Source organism: Haemaphysalis longicornis, unplaced genomic scaffold (genome assembly GCF_048455015.1).
Source record: "Haemaphysalis longicornis isolate Haplotype H1 unplaced genomic scaffold, Haemaphysalis longicornis Haplotype H1 scaffold_10, whole genome shotgun sequence".
Classification (NCBI taxonomy): domain Eukaryota; kingdom Metazoa; phylum Arthropoda; class Arachnida; order Ixodida; family Ixodidae; genus Haemaphysalis; species Haemaphysalis longicornis.
This window is the reverse complement of record NW_027526204.1, coordinates 122,901,253-122,917,985: the sequence shown is the minus strand read 5'-3', so window position 1 is coordinate 122,917,985 and position 16,733 is coordinate 122,901,253. Positions and strand designations below refer to the sequence as shown.

General features: G+C 48.3%; 1 protein-coding gene across 1 annotated transcript in view; it reads right to left on the bottom strand.

Annotated features, from left to right (window-relative positions):
• LOC144159216 (peroxidase-like) overlaps positions 1–3,723 on the bottom strand; it is a 44,084-nt gene extending 40,361 nt beyond the window's left edge. Inside the window, exon 1 of the mRNA XM_077690573.1 lies at positions 3,465–3,723. The gene's annotated coding sequence lies outside the window, so the exon portion shown is untranslated. The remainder of the gene's footprint in view (positions 1–3,464) is intronic.
• Positions 3,724–16,733: the final 13,010 nt, after the last annotated feature.

The following is a 16,733-nucleotide window of genomic DNA, read 5'->3' as shown; positions in this document are numbered from 1 at the left end:
TCGGACGGTGTTGCATTCCTATCATGATTAAATTGCTGAGGTGTTCTTGAGCGTCCTGGCAAACTTTTCTTGCGTTGTTGGCGCGGAAGGTAAACGACTACTATGTGTTCAGGTGATCGTTTTTGAAGTTGCTTCTAGTACGCTCCAGAGAGACGCAAGCCACCAGGTACATCATTACCATGCACCTTTAGCGACTAGGCGTCTCGCTATGTTAGTATCCAAGGTAAGAACCTTGTGAATGCGCATTACGACGCTTATAAAATGGTTCTACTAGATTGCTGAACGAAGCCCGTTTTATTAGAAATTGTCAGTGCAGCGAACATCGTCTCTGGGAACGAACATCGAACAGCAACGAACATCGCGAGGAACCTATGCCCCTCGGGTTATAAAGCTGGCGTCTATGCGATTGCTCCATTTCGACATGGTCTAAGCGAACGCCAACAAGCAGGTACCTATTCGCGCCGTTCACCCCAAACCCAAACCCTGGTCCTATGGAGTGCGCACCCGATAGTTGGTGTGGATATTGTAAAAATGTGGTGTTTAGCACATACTCGCAGTATGGGATTGGTCAACCAAAGAATCCATCACGAGAAATCTTCGCGTTAAACCATCGTCGTCGTTAGATGGAGAGGTGCAAGTAAAATTGGTGCCACATGATTCTTCGTGTAGGTCTCTATATCAAGTGGCGATCATGCGCATTTTAAGTGCGAATGCACTTCTTAAGCGACCCTGAACCTGCGTCCACCGGCGATGTCCGCATAGCATACCCACGTGGGGGATTGGCCAGGAATCTCCTCGTCTTCCTTGGCAACGGGGGGAGATGGGCGCGCGCTGCCTGGCCGCTGACATGGCACATACCCACGTGGGGGATTGGCCAGGAATCGGGCGTGAGAAGGGCTAATGCACCCGCTTAAAGGAGTACTGACACGAAATTTCAAAGCTGAGATCCGCTCTAGCAATCAAGTACAACGACAACACAAATAGGTGTCTGTGAATAAATGCATCTTTCTTTCTTTGTAGTTGTGTGTGTGTGTGTGTGATCTCTCTTTCGCGAACATTACCGAACCGCGCAAATTCAACTCGTGCATTCGCACTTTCACATTCTTCCCCTCGGGGAAATGCGGGGAATTTTTTTATTCTGACATGCGTTATTTTCTATACACTTTCGCGTGCTTCCCCCACGAAACTCCGACAAACTGTTCGTCCGACTGCCATATTTTTGCAAATAATCTGTACGCTTTCTCACGCAAATACGCGACTACTTCCGGTCTACTCCAACGGGTGACACTTTCCTTCGAGCGCCCGACCCACATTCCAGTGCCTACAGAAGAGTGCAAAGCGGCAAGCGAGTCACCGAATGATGCTTCCTCGCAATACCGTCTTGCCGAAAGGAAAAGCGCGCCACCAAGTGGGTGGAGAACCACGCCTCTCTGGAAAGCCCTTGAAAAGCGCAACCGGAAGGAAGTTGGAAGAAAAAAAAAGGAAGTGGAGGAAAAGGGGGACGGCGAGTCTGTGGCGGTCGTCACGCGTCTCTTATGTCACACTTCCCCCTCTCCCTTTCTGTCCCAGTCCGTCGCCGACGCTTGGCGTGGCTGTTGTGTTTCGTTGCGCCGGCTACGCTTCTTCTTCCTGTCTCGGCGCGTCGCCGTCTCTTCCGTGTGACCCGGACGTGGAAGACGCGACGCTCTCTACGCCCGACCCGGTGGTTTATCTTACGCTTGACGTCGTTGTAGGGAACAAGAAACCGTTACTAACCATAGTAGGACAGGAAGTTTAACTAGCACGGAACCCGGCAACCGTTGCGGGCTTTACGGCCAACGTAAACTCGATTGCTGGTACATGCGTCCCGTGCGAGTTGGCGTCTCAGCGGCCCAGATAGCATAACACCAGATGCCTGAGGTTGAAAGGGTAAGTCTGTGAGCGGCGTATATCAAGACGGGAATTCGCGAATGGTTGCGTTGGTAAATAAAAAGTCGTGATGAATTGGGTTGGCAGCTGTGATGACAGGTACGAGGTGTGTACTAATCGCACCTGACCGCAAGGAATATTACGAACAGAACTCAATAATCGTCACATCTTCATAGAGGTCGTCACCGTCACCACCACCAGACTATCATCACTGCTGCCGTTGTCGTCATCCGCGTCATCATCAGCAACATTACGATCATCATTATCACCATCACTATAGTCGTAGTCGCAATCATTACCACCAAACATCATAACTATCACCAGCATCGTCGTCATCATCAGCAGCAACATTAATATTAGCACAATCACCATTGTCATGGTCGTAACCATCATCACCATAGCCATCATCATAAGCGTTATCATTCCGTTTTTGTCCGTTGCAGGACGAAGGCGGCAGGCCTCTCCAATAGACTTCCAACTGCTCTTAGCTGCTCCGTCTGAATCCATTCTTGGCAACTGAATTACTTTATCTCATCCATCCATCGAGTTATCACTATTTTCCCACCTCTAGTTTCCTATGTCAACAGCCACTGCGTTACCCTGGTGTTCCGGCGGTTCTCACTTCTCCGCATAGCATGTCCAGCCCAGCTTTACTCCTTTCGCTAGGCCATTGAAAGCGAGATTGGCAACCAAGGAAAGCTTCGCAATAAACCAAACAAATACGCACTGTAGCAAACCACAGTTGGCCCATTGCCATCCATCCTGTGCTGTACCTCCGAGATACGCAGCACGCACGCCCGATTGAAGACCTTGTAATCTAAGCGTAGCACGTGGAACATGCCGAGGCAGGGCCAGCTTATACTCGATTTCTGTCCTTCCTTTCTTACGGAGGCTACAGCCTCTGTTTCTGTAGAAAGGTAGGTAGGTACGATATATGTAATTAATATCCCGAACACAAAGGGTGTCATCGCGATGAATAACTGCCCCGAGGGCGTCGTTTTACCGATCGCGAGGTCCACATTTCTATTCCAGGCTCACGTCGGATGAATATAGATGGGGACGAATTTCGGGAACGCCCTTGTTCGCAGATTTGTATGCGCGGCGCTACACACCTCCCCCTTCCAGCGGTCAATCTGTATTCTATTACCGCGCACCCATTTTCTCGCAGTCAGTGTCTCACTTGGGAGGTAAATATGAACACGTTGTTAGGCATGCATCTACGAGGAAACAACAGTAAGCACCAGGAAAGAACGAGCTGTAGCCGTAGCCAATCTCTTCCCACCCAGCAATCTCACTATTATTCCGCGTCATTTTCTAGCGTATCTATGCCGTGCATAGATCTCCGTGGGTGAAGAAACCGCTAGAGAGATGAACGGTGAACACCAAGGGTCCCGTTGTTTCACCCAGGAAGTCTATTTTTGCCTTTGCAGAGGCGGATGCGCCGCCACCGTCATCATCAAAATTAGTCTCGATCTCCGTCGGCCCGATGCCTGTGAGAACACATCTCGAAGCCCAGGCTTGTGCGAGCATCTGGGAAGAAAGCTCTCAGGACTGACCTGTAAGGTCCCTGTTAGCCGGCGAGTCGTACGGCCCCTCGCGGGGTCAAGTGGGAGTCACAGGAGTTGGGAGAGCAGTGCCTCGTAATTGAGCGGCGCGCGCTGCTCTCATCCCGCCATCACGTGTACTCCGATGCGGCGATGCGGTCGTCTGCTTTTGCCGTCGCTTTTCCTCGAGCCCTACAGCGCCGCCCCGGCCTGCATGCCGCCTTTATCAAACTCTTCACCCTACCAGTTCGCCTGTGTGTGACGTGCATGCCTATGTTCGGCACGGATATATATATTGCTCGAAGGGTGCTCGATGCGCGCGCGTCTCTTCTTCCTGGAGAGGCGAACAGACGTAGAAAAGCCACACACGCCCTCTCCGAGCCGAAGCCAAAGCCCGGCCACTAATTGCTATCGAGGCGTGACACACAGACGACAGCAGGTCGTGACCCCTCCTCGCGCTCGCGCACGCCAAAACACTCCGTGACGTAAGCCGGCTTACTTGTGGCTTTTGTTTTTGAATGCGTATGTTTGTCCGCCCGTAGGCAATACGTTGCGCCGTTAAAAGGTAATTTCGCCCGTTTCGATGTAGCGCATGAGTCATTAGAACTTGATGAATCGTGCGCGTCTTCATGACGGCGAAGTCGTTACGCGCCGGTCTCTTACAGTGGATGCAGACAGACGGAAGGGCTCGGGGATGGTGAAGCCCAAGCGGCGATGAGGGTTTGATTCCGGGTCAGGCAAGCATGGGTGAAAGGGGCGGTGGAATTCGAAGAAAAAAAGGAAGCATAAAGGCTTTTCGAGCTGACGCTTTGGAGAAGCTCTATCTGAAATTAAGCCAGCTAGCACCAGTCGTAGCTGTAATCATTAAATATTTCCTATTGGCGTGCAGTCGCTACACCAACAGCAATTACGAGTCATGCGTTATGGGATTTTGAAGCGTGTGCATTCCTGTCACTAACGCAGTTGTTCGTTAGAAGTTCTTCTCGCCTTCATTCGATGACTCCATACGCGTCGCTAGTGGCGAAGTAATTTTTGTATTGTTTGTTCTTGCTTTAACAATGATTACAATTCGCAAAACTGCCGAAGGAGTTCCCAAGGTTAGTGAATGAAGGGGGAGGCGCTAATTGTTTCAGGATGATTTGCGTAATGTGGTGTGATGTGTGAAAAACACTAGGCCAGCGTCGTCTGTCATGTGCGAATGTGCAGAACGTAAAAGCTGTGCTTCAGGTGTTCGCACCTTGTACGAAACACTTTTAGTGCAGCGTGAGGCTGTGCTATTTTCGGTAAATTTAGCATGGTATTTCAGTGCGAATTGCGGAAGAGAACGCATGTGTAAGCCGTAGATCCCCCTTAGACATCCGTACTATATCAGCATGGACTGCTGCGGCAACGCTGATTGCTGCCAAAGAACTGTCAGTCGGGAAGTTGGTATACTGATTCATTAAGCTCTAACAGCGTCATGACAATAGGTGCGCGTTCTGCATCCTTCTTTCCTTCGTTCATCGTCTTGGCACTGTTGAAACACAATGGTTGTAGCCGATATGTAGCTTCAGCTATTTAAACCTTCGACTTAAATCTGACCTTAAGGCGTTACGGAGTTGAGAAAGGGGGCGTGTAGTACACCTTGGGGACCAGATTGGGTTAATCCATCGTTCCAGTCGCTCCTGATGGCCATCAGAGAGAAAACAGGGGAAAAATACCTTGTTAAATTAACATCTTCCCTCGGATAAGTTTTTTTAGTATGCCTCCCCGAGGCACAGACTACGTGCTTCATCGAAATGTCGAGATGCCAAATTTCATGCCTCAGTGTTGCGAAAGAAAATATTTAATATCTAGCTTTTAATAGCCGCTGATTTTTAAGAAGTAGAGTGTAGCCTAAATGTGGAAATGTATATGCTATATGTAAAAAAAAAAAAATAAGCTGTACAATACAGGATACTGCGTCGACGTTAAGGGTCGACTCATAAACACACTGAACCGGCTCTGCTGTTACGTGGCTTCGGCTGTCGTTGCCATAAAAACCAATCGAGCCGACTCCCGCGGGCATAATTCCCGACGAGGGCACTCTAGGTTACATCCTGTAATAAAAAGAGGCAACATGGCGATGCCAGCTTAGAGAAGCTCTTTCTCGCTCTCTCGACCGCTTAATGGCGTCATTTAGTGCCGGCGTTACGGCAGCGTCGAGCGTCAGCGACGGCCTTCCGCCGTCGCGCTACTATTACAGCAGAGTCGAATGGCCGACCCGAGACCCCGCTTGGGATACAGATCAGCCGGTTAGAATTCTACATATGCTATAGTGGGCCTCACTAAAAAGAACAAAGGGGATTTTAACACGCGCGCATACGGGCTAACTTAGCTATTCATCCCCGCACCGACCGCCCTCTGGCGGGGGCCCCTCCATTGACCCGTCTTGCATAGGCGTGTACGCGTCGCCTATAGTGCGCTCTTCGGTGAGCGGAAGTGCCAGAAGGAAGCTCCCGAAATAGCCGGAGCGCACGAGCGCCGACTTCCTTCCGTGTGGCGCGGAGGTCTTGACGGGGTCACGACGTGTCCCCTCCCTTCTCTCTCCTATAGCTCGCCACGGCACACAACTCTCGCTCGCCGGACCACGATGACTGCGCAGAAGCGCTGCTGCCACCGCCAAACCCGTGACGGTGTGCCAGACGGCGGTGGCAGTCCCTGAAGTGAGTTACCTGACGAGGGAACAGGGGAAGAGGGGGGGTCAGGCGACGTCTTCGCACACTACGAGCTTGTCGCGCGGCCTTATGTTTTCACTCTCACGCGCGCGGTGGTGCGCCCTGATTCGGTCGGCTTAGCTGCCCTAGAGGAGGGCGAGGGGAGAGGGGGAGATTGCGGTGGCCTTCTTGGTTAGTTACGGCGCCTTCTTTCCGTACTGGTGTTTGGAGGGGGACAACGGTAAACAGGTACGACGGCGTGACGTACGTCCATACTGCCGCTCTCTTGTGGCATCCTAAACTTTGACAAAGGTACTACAGACCCCCTGCGCAGTTTACGTTTCTGCCAGCGCAAGATTATGCCGTGGTCTCGGATACGGTACGGTAGCTGGAAAGAGATAGGCTGGAATAATCTTTGTTGGAATGCGTTGATGAACGTTCTAAAATCTCGTAGAGATGTGCAGCTTTTGAAGAACTTGTAGGGACGTGCACTTATCGAGGGCATGTTGGTTACGACAGTGAAAATTGTCGTTTAGCGTAGTTATCATAATCATCATCCTGGTGATAGCAAGCGGTTTGGCGCCTAAGGATGGGGGCCCCTATCAATAGCTTCCGACCGGTCGTATCCCACGTCATTCGAATCCATTAAGCTCTGTTCAGAATTTTTTAAAGGGATCACCTCCCCTGAGGTTCAATAAAAATGCGTTCCCGAACCGGGGTTGCTCAAAGGCGCCATGAAGACAACATATGTTCTTGTATAATTTCAAAGCAGTAACCTTCGATAAGTTTTTCACCTCTATTCAGGCCCTGGAAGGCTGTTGTTCTCTCTCATACACACAAATATCGCTGGTAATAGCGCCCTTTCAAATTTCCCGCTACGAAAATATCGACGGTGTCGTCATAGGGGAAGTACCAAACTGTGTAAGCAGTGTGTTAACTTCATCCCAGTGTTAAGCACCGCCATCAAGCAAAACCAGAGGTACTAATACAATCGCACAGTCATAGTTATGGAGGTTAACTTTTGTAGGTGGCCGCCAATTACATGAACTTAGCATGTGACGTCATATAAGGGCAGTGCGAGAATGCGGCTGGTCAGTCACCACTCTTCACCATATTTTTTTGCTGAATTGCTTGAAGTTTGCGTTCAAGCTTTTGTGTTTGTTTACGGACGTGGCAGTCGTTGCAATAGGCCAAAATTGTATACTATTGTATTACATTGTATTGTGCTGTATTGTATTGTATTACATTGTATTCTGCTGTATTCATGCCAACTTGTATTTTGTATTCATTATTTCTTTGAAGGGATGCTAAAGTAAGCAGTTACCTGTATAATAACCTTACCAGATTGAATTCTACAGTTCCACTCCACATTCTGAGTTTCTTTTGAACACTGCGGAACGTGAAAAGTACATTAGAAAGCGCTGTATCCGTCCCCGCCAATTGGCTAACGTCAGCTATGACGACACACTCGTAAGTTCACAGGGATAAATTTAACACATTTCTGACACGTTTAACTTGCGCAACCTGTTCGTGAACAAACAAGAAGTCGATAAGAACTGGAATCCGGACGAGAGTAAAGCTTTCTACCCTTTACAGGGCATAAAAATGAATTAGAAAGTAACTTTGACGTCGTTAATAAGATAGTTAGCGCGCTCGCCGCTGGCGGAGCGCGGTGTGATGCACACTAAGATAAACTAAGCCCTAGACATCCCCTCCACAGTCAAATAATTGATAGCATCGGTTAAACCGCACAGTGCGGTCACTAGTAAGACTTCGAGGAATGCACTCGTCCTGTTAACGTTCCATCTCGTTTTCTCCGCCGCTTCGCATTCAATATCTGCGTCCCGTCCCTTCCCCACGTAACGACATTTATACTCGGTTCGTTAACCTATTTTCCGGCCTTCGAAATTATAGCGCTGTCACAAATCTCCCTTCGTTTTCCTTATTTGCGACATATTGTACCGAGCAGAGGATAACCACCCCGTTCTTATTACACCTCTTACGTTAGCAGCGAGGGAGGTAAACCGCCACCAAATGGATTGCACGATCGGTATAATCGGGTCGTCATTCCGTTCTTGGTACCGTCACTTTCACCTGCGATGCATTACCGCCGATGCGGTTGCACCCCGTGCTATGCGGACACGCCCGTCGTTGGGAGAGATTGAAGAGAGAACTGCGGCTCCGTGAGTCGTTTTTAAATCATGGTGCTGATCGATGCGTTATCACTCCTTCGCTTTGCGTGGCGCGCCCATGTGTTCGAGATTTCGGCGCACGTTAAAGATCCCCAGGTGGTCAAAATTCATCCGGAGCCCTCCACTACGGCGCCCCTCATCGCCTGTGAAACGTCGGAGCGTTAAAACTCATATTCAATTCAAATTCAATTCAATTCGCTTGCGTGGTGGGTAAAGTGTGTAGAACCTGCTGGGAGGGTGTCAAGGGCAGCAGAGTTTTCAGGCGGCGAATTCGCTCCTGGAGCGAATTCGGCATTTTTTTTTTCGCATATCCGGTTAGTGAAAGGACGGAATCCCTTCCGCTAGAGTCCGTTTCTGCAGCACGGACAGAAAAGAAAACCGTCTCCAGACTATGGACCTCGTCCTGTCCTTACTCCTTCCTCACGTTCGCGTCTTGTGGAACTGGTTTTCATTCCTTGGGCGTCGCCACCTCTTCACCAAACGCCTGTGCGGATATTTTGGCATTGCGTAGCTGTACGTTCTCGTGGCTACGCAAAGGCATGCAATTTTATTACGTTGAAGACTCGCAGTGCAACTTATCTAGTTCGGCGTAAGGCGCACTTCCATATACCCCTGTTGCAGTGCTATTGCATCGTGCACTGTGCTTTGTGGGTACATTGGGCATTCTGATACGAAACGCCATGTCCTGGTCGGAGATCGGCCGCGTGAGAAGGGAATCGCGCTGTCACTTCTCGCTTGGTCACAGGAGTTTCGGCTATCGAGCCCTCTACCTGGATGTCACTGGCACGGATGTGTAGCTTTTACTCAATGGCCACTCCACGCCAAACAATGCCGGATCCAGAATGTGCCGATGAGCTTACCCGACCCAGATCAATACAATACGATACGATACGATACGATACGATACGATACGATACGATATGATACGATACGATACGACACGACACGACACGATACGATACGGTACGATACAATACGATACGATACGATACGATACGATACGATACAATACAATACAACACAACACAACACAATACAATACGATACGATACGATATGATACGATACGATACGACACGACACGACACGATACGATACGGTACGATACAATACGATACGATACGATACGATACGATACGATATAATACAATACAATACAATACAATACAATACAATACAATACAATACAATACTTAAATTGAGGTTCAACTTAAATTGAGGACGACTCTGCGAGCTATGGAACGCAAGATGATAGGCGTAACATTAAGGGACAAGAAGAGAGCGGAGTGGGTCAGGGAACAAACGCATGTTAAAGGAGCCATGAAGAGAAAATACAACTTCGTTTAATTTGAAAGAACTAGGATTCAGTATGTCACTCAGTTTCATTAGAGCCGCAAAACATGTTTTTAACGAAAAAAAAGCAAGAAGTATTTAAAAACTTTCGAATTTGGCGCCACAGTGACGTGTTATGAGCAAGAATGACGTCGTATGGGCCCACAATAAAACATAATTCTCAGTGCCTTAACTGCACGTTAGCGTTCAAGTGATCCGGTCAAATGGAACTAGAGGACGGATTACAGACGTCCAATCATGTGTCGTCGCGACAGGTCAGTTAGGCGGCCGCCAATCGCACAAACAAGGTTCCGTGACGTCATAGAAAAGTTGCGGGAAATTGGCTAGGGGGTCGCGACTGCTTCAAACGTTTTCCTTAATATCTCCGTTATTTTTTCGAAGATTGCGATGATATTGGGATCATTGTTATCGGGACTAAGCAGTCTTTCTAATAAACCCAACTTGTATTTTGTCTTCATGGCTCCTTTAAGGACATATTTGTAGGAATTAAGAGGAAGAAGAAATGGGTGTGGGCAGGGCACGTAATGCGAAGGCAAAATAACCGTTGGTCATTAAGGGTAACAGAGTGATCCCTAGAGAAGGCAAGCGTTGCATTGGGTGGCGAGAAAGTTAGATGGGCAGATGAGATCAAGAAGTTTGCGGGGATAACTTGGATGCAGGTAGCACAGGACCGGGATAAATGGAGATCCATGGGAGAGGCCTTTGCCTTGCGGTGGGCGTAGATGGGCATTGATAATGATGATTATGATGATGATGGTGATGATGATAAAATACAACACAACCCAATACAACATCAGGCGTTCTGACGTTGACTGCGGCGTCCCCACTTGGAGAACTAAATTTGCTTAGGTACACAATGCTGGCAGTTTTACGAATTGTTGTTTTAGGCTGTCCACTCCCAGCAGAATAATGCAAATTTTACTCCACATCTCGCTTTCAGGCTGCCAGCCGGCGTGGCAGCGGAGCCCGTGTTACACGGTACGCCCGAACGACAGGTACACGATCTTTCCAGCCAGACTGCAGGTCTCGAAAACAACAAACAATTCCGCGCTCGTGCTGCACCCTCAAGCCTCTCGATCATTTCCTCGTCAGTGGCGCTTTTATATTCAGAGACACCGCGCATTCGAGAGAGCGTTATCCTCCACCTTCTAAAAGAAGTACATGTTCGAAACGTCCTGTGCTTTCGAATCGCTACGGACGCGCGTGTGTTAAGGCGCTCCCTCGGAGATGTCGGAAGAGTCTTCCTCCGAAGCGAGCCGGATTCAACGGGAACCTTGCGACACGTGGGCTGTTTTTTTCCTCGCGCCGCTCGGTACGATGCGCGGTGTGATAGAGCTAATCCGCAAGCATGCACCCTGTCTCGCTGCTGTGCCAAGGAAGGCACTGCGTGTTGCAAGAGAGTGGCGCCCGAATGTGCTCGGAATCCGGTGCGCGCTGAGATACGCCGCTCTTCCTCGGCCGTTTCGATAGCGGACTTGATCGCATTAATAGAAGTCACGCGAAGATTTGTGTCTATGTCGCGCCGGATCGGCTGCGAGACGACGGCGCGGTATCTCGACGTCTGTGGGCACGCGATAGCGGAGCCGCTCTGTCGGAGTTTCACGTCGCTGTAGAGCAGCGGGAGACGACGCGAATGTTTTGTAATGGAAATCAACGATGGCTACAACAACAAGAATAATGAGAAACACGCCTCGCTTTCTGGTACATGTAATTCTGATTTATTTTACTTGTTACGCTATCATTTAGTGCCCACGTTTTTGTATTTGAGTATCGTATTGTGCCGAATTTGCGTATTGTTCGATATTGGGGAAATTCAATATGATTTTCTTGCACTACATATTTGAAAGTGAGCGGAGTTACATCTTTGTTTCTATTTTTGGGTGATTTAAGTGAAACATTTTAATTATTTTATTCATTTGCCTGCTCACTTCGAAAAAACAAAACGGTCTCAAAATTAAATAAAAAGGCGTCGCAGTATACTAGACTTCCTATTCATACTGGCTTGTCCGACTATACCCTGTGATATTGCGTTTTACCCAGCTAGTAGCCGCGACCTGAGCCTTGAAATTGTTCAACGGGACAAGAGGAATACTCGGCATAAGACGAATCCCCGACAAAGCAGGCGAATCCTTCGAATTCACGAAAGGATAGAAAGGAGGAACATATAAGCACAATGGAGAGCGAGGCACAGAGAGGAAACGAAGCAGCAGCGACTCTAAAAACCACCAAGTTTCATTGGTGACCTCGCCTTACACAAGTCTGTCGAACCGAGGAATGGGAGACTGAAGCGCCAGAGAAAAATTGGCAGAACTTCGCCGTCGATCATAGCAATTTGTTTTCGCAATTCAAGATAAAATACGTCAGTGAGGTAGGAGTAACGCCTTTTTGTTGTATTAAAGGAAAGGGAGGTTGTGACGAGGTTGCGTTGCCTAATCCCCTTCCTCAGTAACGCGAAAAGTGGAATTGAGAGTGGAATCTTATAACCGAAATCACCCACGCTATACAGAGAAGCACGCGGTAGCAGAGACCTCTGATATTAAACAGTTCGGATGCTAGAAACATCAAGCTTCAGAACATCAGTTTTATGGCATTGCGAGAGCAGTTCAAAATGTAGTACATGCCTTTTTTTCACCTGTTTTTTTTTTTTTTATTTGTCACCTTGGACTATAGTGGTGCTCATTTGTTTATTGTGTTAAATAATTTGTTGATTTGTGCCAATGTGTCAATTGTGTGTTCGCGCCTTATCAGCCGCAGATATGCAATAAAAGAAATCTCGTAGTAATCCTTTTTTGGCCGCGTGCCTAACGCTGTGTATACAGTGATGTTTCGTGTTTTTCTTCATTGCAAAAGAAGTGCTGTTTTATTACTCTGTTCAATTTTATGTATCATGCCAATGAAGGGGGTCTGAGGCCCTGTCAAGCTGACTTCTTGCACCTTTTTCCGCAGGTCTCCTGCATCATTAAAATGATGTGAAATGAAGTCGTATTCTATGCTATTTTGAAATCTGTGTCAACGATCGAAATGTTGCTTTCCAGCGCAATAGCAGACGTTTTTTCAAAGTACGAAACAAAATTAGGGGAACGAATGAAACGGGTAGGAACAGATTGCCGCTAGGCTAGCGTATTATGCACAGAGCCTCGGAACATCAAACAAGCAAGCGACGTAGATCGGGCGAATATCTGAGCCCATAGAGTCGGCAAACACGATGTGTGTATTTCGCAAGCCATAGTACGCTCTAACAGCGCAAGAAAAAGTCAGGACTAAAAGAATGGAATAGAATTAACACAGAAACATGTACTCCAACGCAGGCCGCGACCACAAAGCGAAAGTGTAGAACGCTTCTATTCCGAGAAGAAGGATATCGAACTTTGTGTATATTCTATGGTCCACGTGCAAGCAGCCTCGACGTAAATTATTGCCAGATCGAAATAGAAACACAAAAACGAACAAAATCTGTTCGTGGGCTAAGGCAATACAAAGGATTCAACTGAACATCATTAGCCAGGCTGAATTCAATCTACTATAATGTAATGGTATGTGACTAAACCGTCGTGCCTCTCCACGAAACATTACAGGTTCGATTCTACCGCGGTTCGCAAGTTGAGATACGGTAATGCTAGTGCTCAGATGGTCCAAACTAATCTATATACATCTCGACATGCCGTGTGTCGTTGATTGATTATGGAGTTTAACGCGCCGACGCAACACAGGCGATGAGGCGCGCCGTAGTGGAGGGCTCCGGATTAATTTCGACCCCCTGGGGATCTTTAAAATGCGCCGAAATCTTGAACGCACGGGCGTTTTAGCTTACCTGCCGTGTGTCGTAGGTTAGGTGTAACGTGTTAAACCTTAACTGAATATTTTTAAAAGAGAAGTTTTAGATTGACTGACTGACTGATTGACTTTTAGAAAAATATCTTTAGGGCGATCGATAGATTGCTTATTCGCACCCCCTTTGTATAGGAGTGATGTCATATGCCATCCGTCTATACATTCTAGTATATCTACATTCAATTTTAACGTTATAACTGGAGGCAAAGTAAAATGAATTACAGTTTGTTGCAAGCGGAGGCTGTTCTGTGTTTTGTCAACTGCAACGTATTTGGGCCCGCGCTGACGGTAGGCGTCTGAATGAGGCCACCAAGACGAAGTACAACTTTGCTTGGTTAGAAACAACTAGCCTTCGGTAACTTAAGGAACCTAATTCCAACTCCGAAGACGGCTTTTATCTGGATAAAAGGAAAGAAATACGGGAAAAAATCCCGGGTCATCTCCTCTAACGTGAAACCTGAGGAGGAGCGAAGCATGCGGTGTATAAGTGTATTCTAGGCGCCTTCGCGTTTTTGCCCACGGAGATGAAACCGCTGGGGGAAGAGGTATACAGCTTTTTTGTAAGTATGGGGCTTTTGAAGCACGAAGCGTTCTAGCGTGAGTAGTCGGAAAACGAGCGTCCCGGTGTGTTATTTTAGTACGCGTTTTCCCCTCGGAGATGAAACTTTCGAGCGCGAGACGTTGGAAAACGAGTGTCCCAGTGTTTTAGTACCGTGGCTACATGATATCACGACGATATGAGACGACGACGACATGAGACGTCAACAGCCTGAGCGCCTAGGGGTCTTCGCCCCTAATACTTTCAGCTATCGTGGTACGTGACCTCAGGAGTAATGCCATAGGGGGAAAAGTCACGGGTAGGCTTAGAACTTTGGACCTTCGGTTCACCTGCTGTTGAAACTTTCTGTTGAACGTCCGTCGCCACTTAATCAGACCCTCCGGAGTTCGCTCCGTTCGCTAGCCATCGCCAGGCGCCTCCTGTTGGCCCCCGTCAGTACCTTCTCCTGTGAGCGGAGCACGAGGTCGCGGGTTCGATTCCCGGTCGCGGCAGCCGCTTTTCTGATGGAGGCGAAAAGCAAAAACGCCCGTGTGTACAAGATTTCGGCGCACGTTAAAGAACCCCAGGTGGTCAAAATTAATCCAGAGCCCTCCACTACGGCGCGCCTCATCGCCGCCTGCGCTGCATCGGCGCGTTAAACCCTACACAATCAATCACCTTCTCCTGTGAAGGCGCGGGCGCGCATTGCACGTTCGGCAGCGACCCTTCGGCGATGTTGTTTCCCTTTCCAGGCGCGCTCTGCGCATCCTTTTCTCAGAGCCCTCCTCCTGCGACACTGCAGTTTTTCTTTCCCAGTTCGCAATCCCCGACTCGCGCCTCGCGCTGAGATTTTCTGTGTGATTTCGTGTACCCAACAACGATTTTTTTAAAGCGGAAGCTTTCCTAGTCGGACCGATGGCGTTCTGTCACAAAACTAATGTATTTCCCTCATAGATCGGTTGGTCGACCTAAAAGCTCTGATAAGATCCCGGGACACACGGCGCGTGCGTGAAGCAGGGCACCCATTGCATCGAGAGGATTACGCGAAAAAGGAACGCTTCTATAGATAGGACAATACGCGCATCGATCATGAAGAAGGAGGGCATTAGTATACCTTCATCTCATAAACCGCGTATCGGTGTACACTTAGATCGTTTGTAGATGCGTTTACTTAGTGCGCGAAAAATTGTCGCGTGGGTTCGTCCTTCGATCGTTTGCGATGTGGGTCTTTGAATGTTTGACGATCGATTGGACGCACTTTCAGTGAAGGTTGAACGCACTCTTACCTTTTTACGCTTCTCTCAACTGCCTTTATAGGAAGGGATGGTCTACCTCGTGCGCATTCCATGAAACATATACAGACCTAACGCTTTCGAATTAATAATAAAAGCCGAGTTATCACGTGTTCTAACTGCCTATTAAGATTGAAGTGATACGATGAGACGAAGCTAGATTTACACCGCTATGACCGCACAGTCACGTTTCTTGGGGAGTGCAAAAAACTCAAGACACCCCCCTACACCCTTCCCTCCTCCCCCAATTCCAACCCGCTCGAGCGATGGGAGACCTTACTGTCCAGCTCTGACCTCGCCATTCAGCAACAGCTAGTGGCTCGAGGAGAAGAATTACGTGACACGTATGGGTCCCGCGAATAGGGAACCACCCCATCTGGTGCCTGCGCGCACCATTCTTTATTTGAAGCTCAGTAAAAGTTGTTCACTCACTCACTTGTCTGTGGCTTTGGACTACGGACGCATATCGCACAAACAATCAAGTTCCTGTGGCGTCGTAAGGACGCGGCGAGAAAGTAACGCGGCCAATACGCACTGCTTCACCTGTTTTCGTAAAATCTGGCTCGTTTGAAAGTTCGCGTTAAATTAGCACCATTTTCATTGGGTTAATGCAATATCTTAAATGGATCAAAATTGTAGTTTGCCCTCGCGTCCATTTAAATATCGTATGCGCAGAGGTAAACTAACAATGCGCTATCTATTGTAGTTTTGAACATATTGTATTTTCAGTGCTAGTTTTGTTTGTCACCCACAAGTGGTGTCTATGTACTGCTTTTTTTTTTGTTTTCCCCGCCGCTGTTGTTGTTTATGTTGTTTCTGTTGTTTCTGTTGACCATGAAGGATGTAGGGCTTCGTCAAGTTGCTGAGTGCAGCTTTTTACCCTATTTTCCGCCATAACGGTGTACGTTTATGGAAATAAACTTCAACTTCAACTTCTATGTTTACAAACCCGCGAACGATACCTGAACGCAGTGGACCCGAAACCCGGAGCTGGATGTTTGAAAGGGTTCGTAAATCAAGAAAACGAGCAAGTCGTGGTGCGAGCACGAGTCATCAACGCGGACACTCGCATACCATCCAGCCACGCTACTACGCGCACGCCGCTGACACACTAAAAGAAATGAATTCGTGCAGCGCTACCCGGAAAACCAGATCCGTGTTACTCGCACTACGCACAACGCATGCATCAACGCTCGCACCAATACGCACACAGTCACACAAGACGCCGATTCCCAAGATGGAATGGCACGCGCGAAATATTTTTAATGGTCGCTTGACAGTTTCCACGTTGCTCCATTTGACGCCGTTCCGCGTTCAAGACCCCCGCAGGTCAAGGCGATGCGGTTCTTGCGACACTTTGCCGGAAGGCAGAACCATGGCAAGCTCAGTCGCGCAAATTCT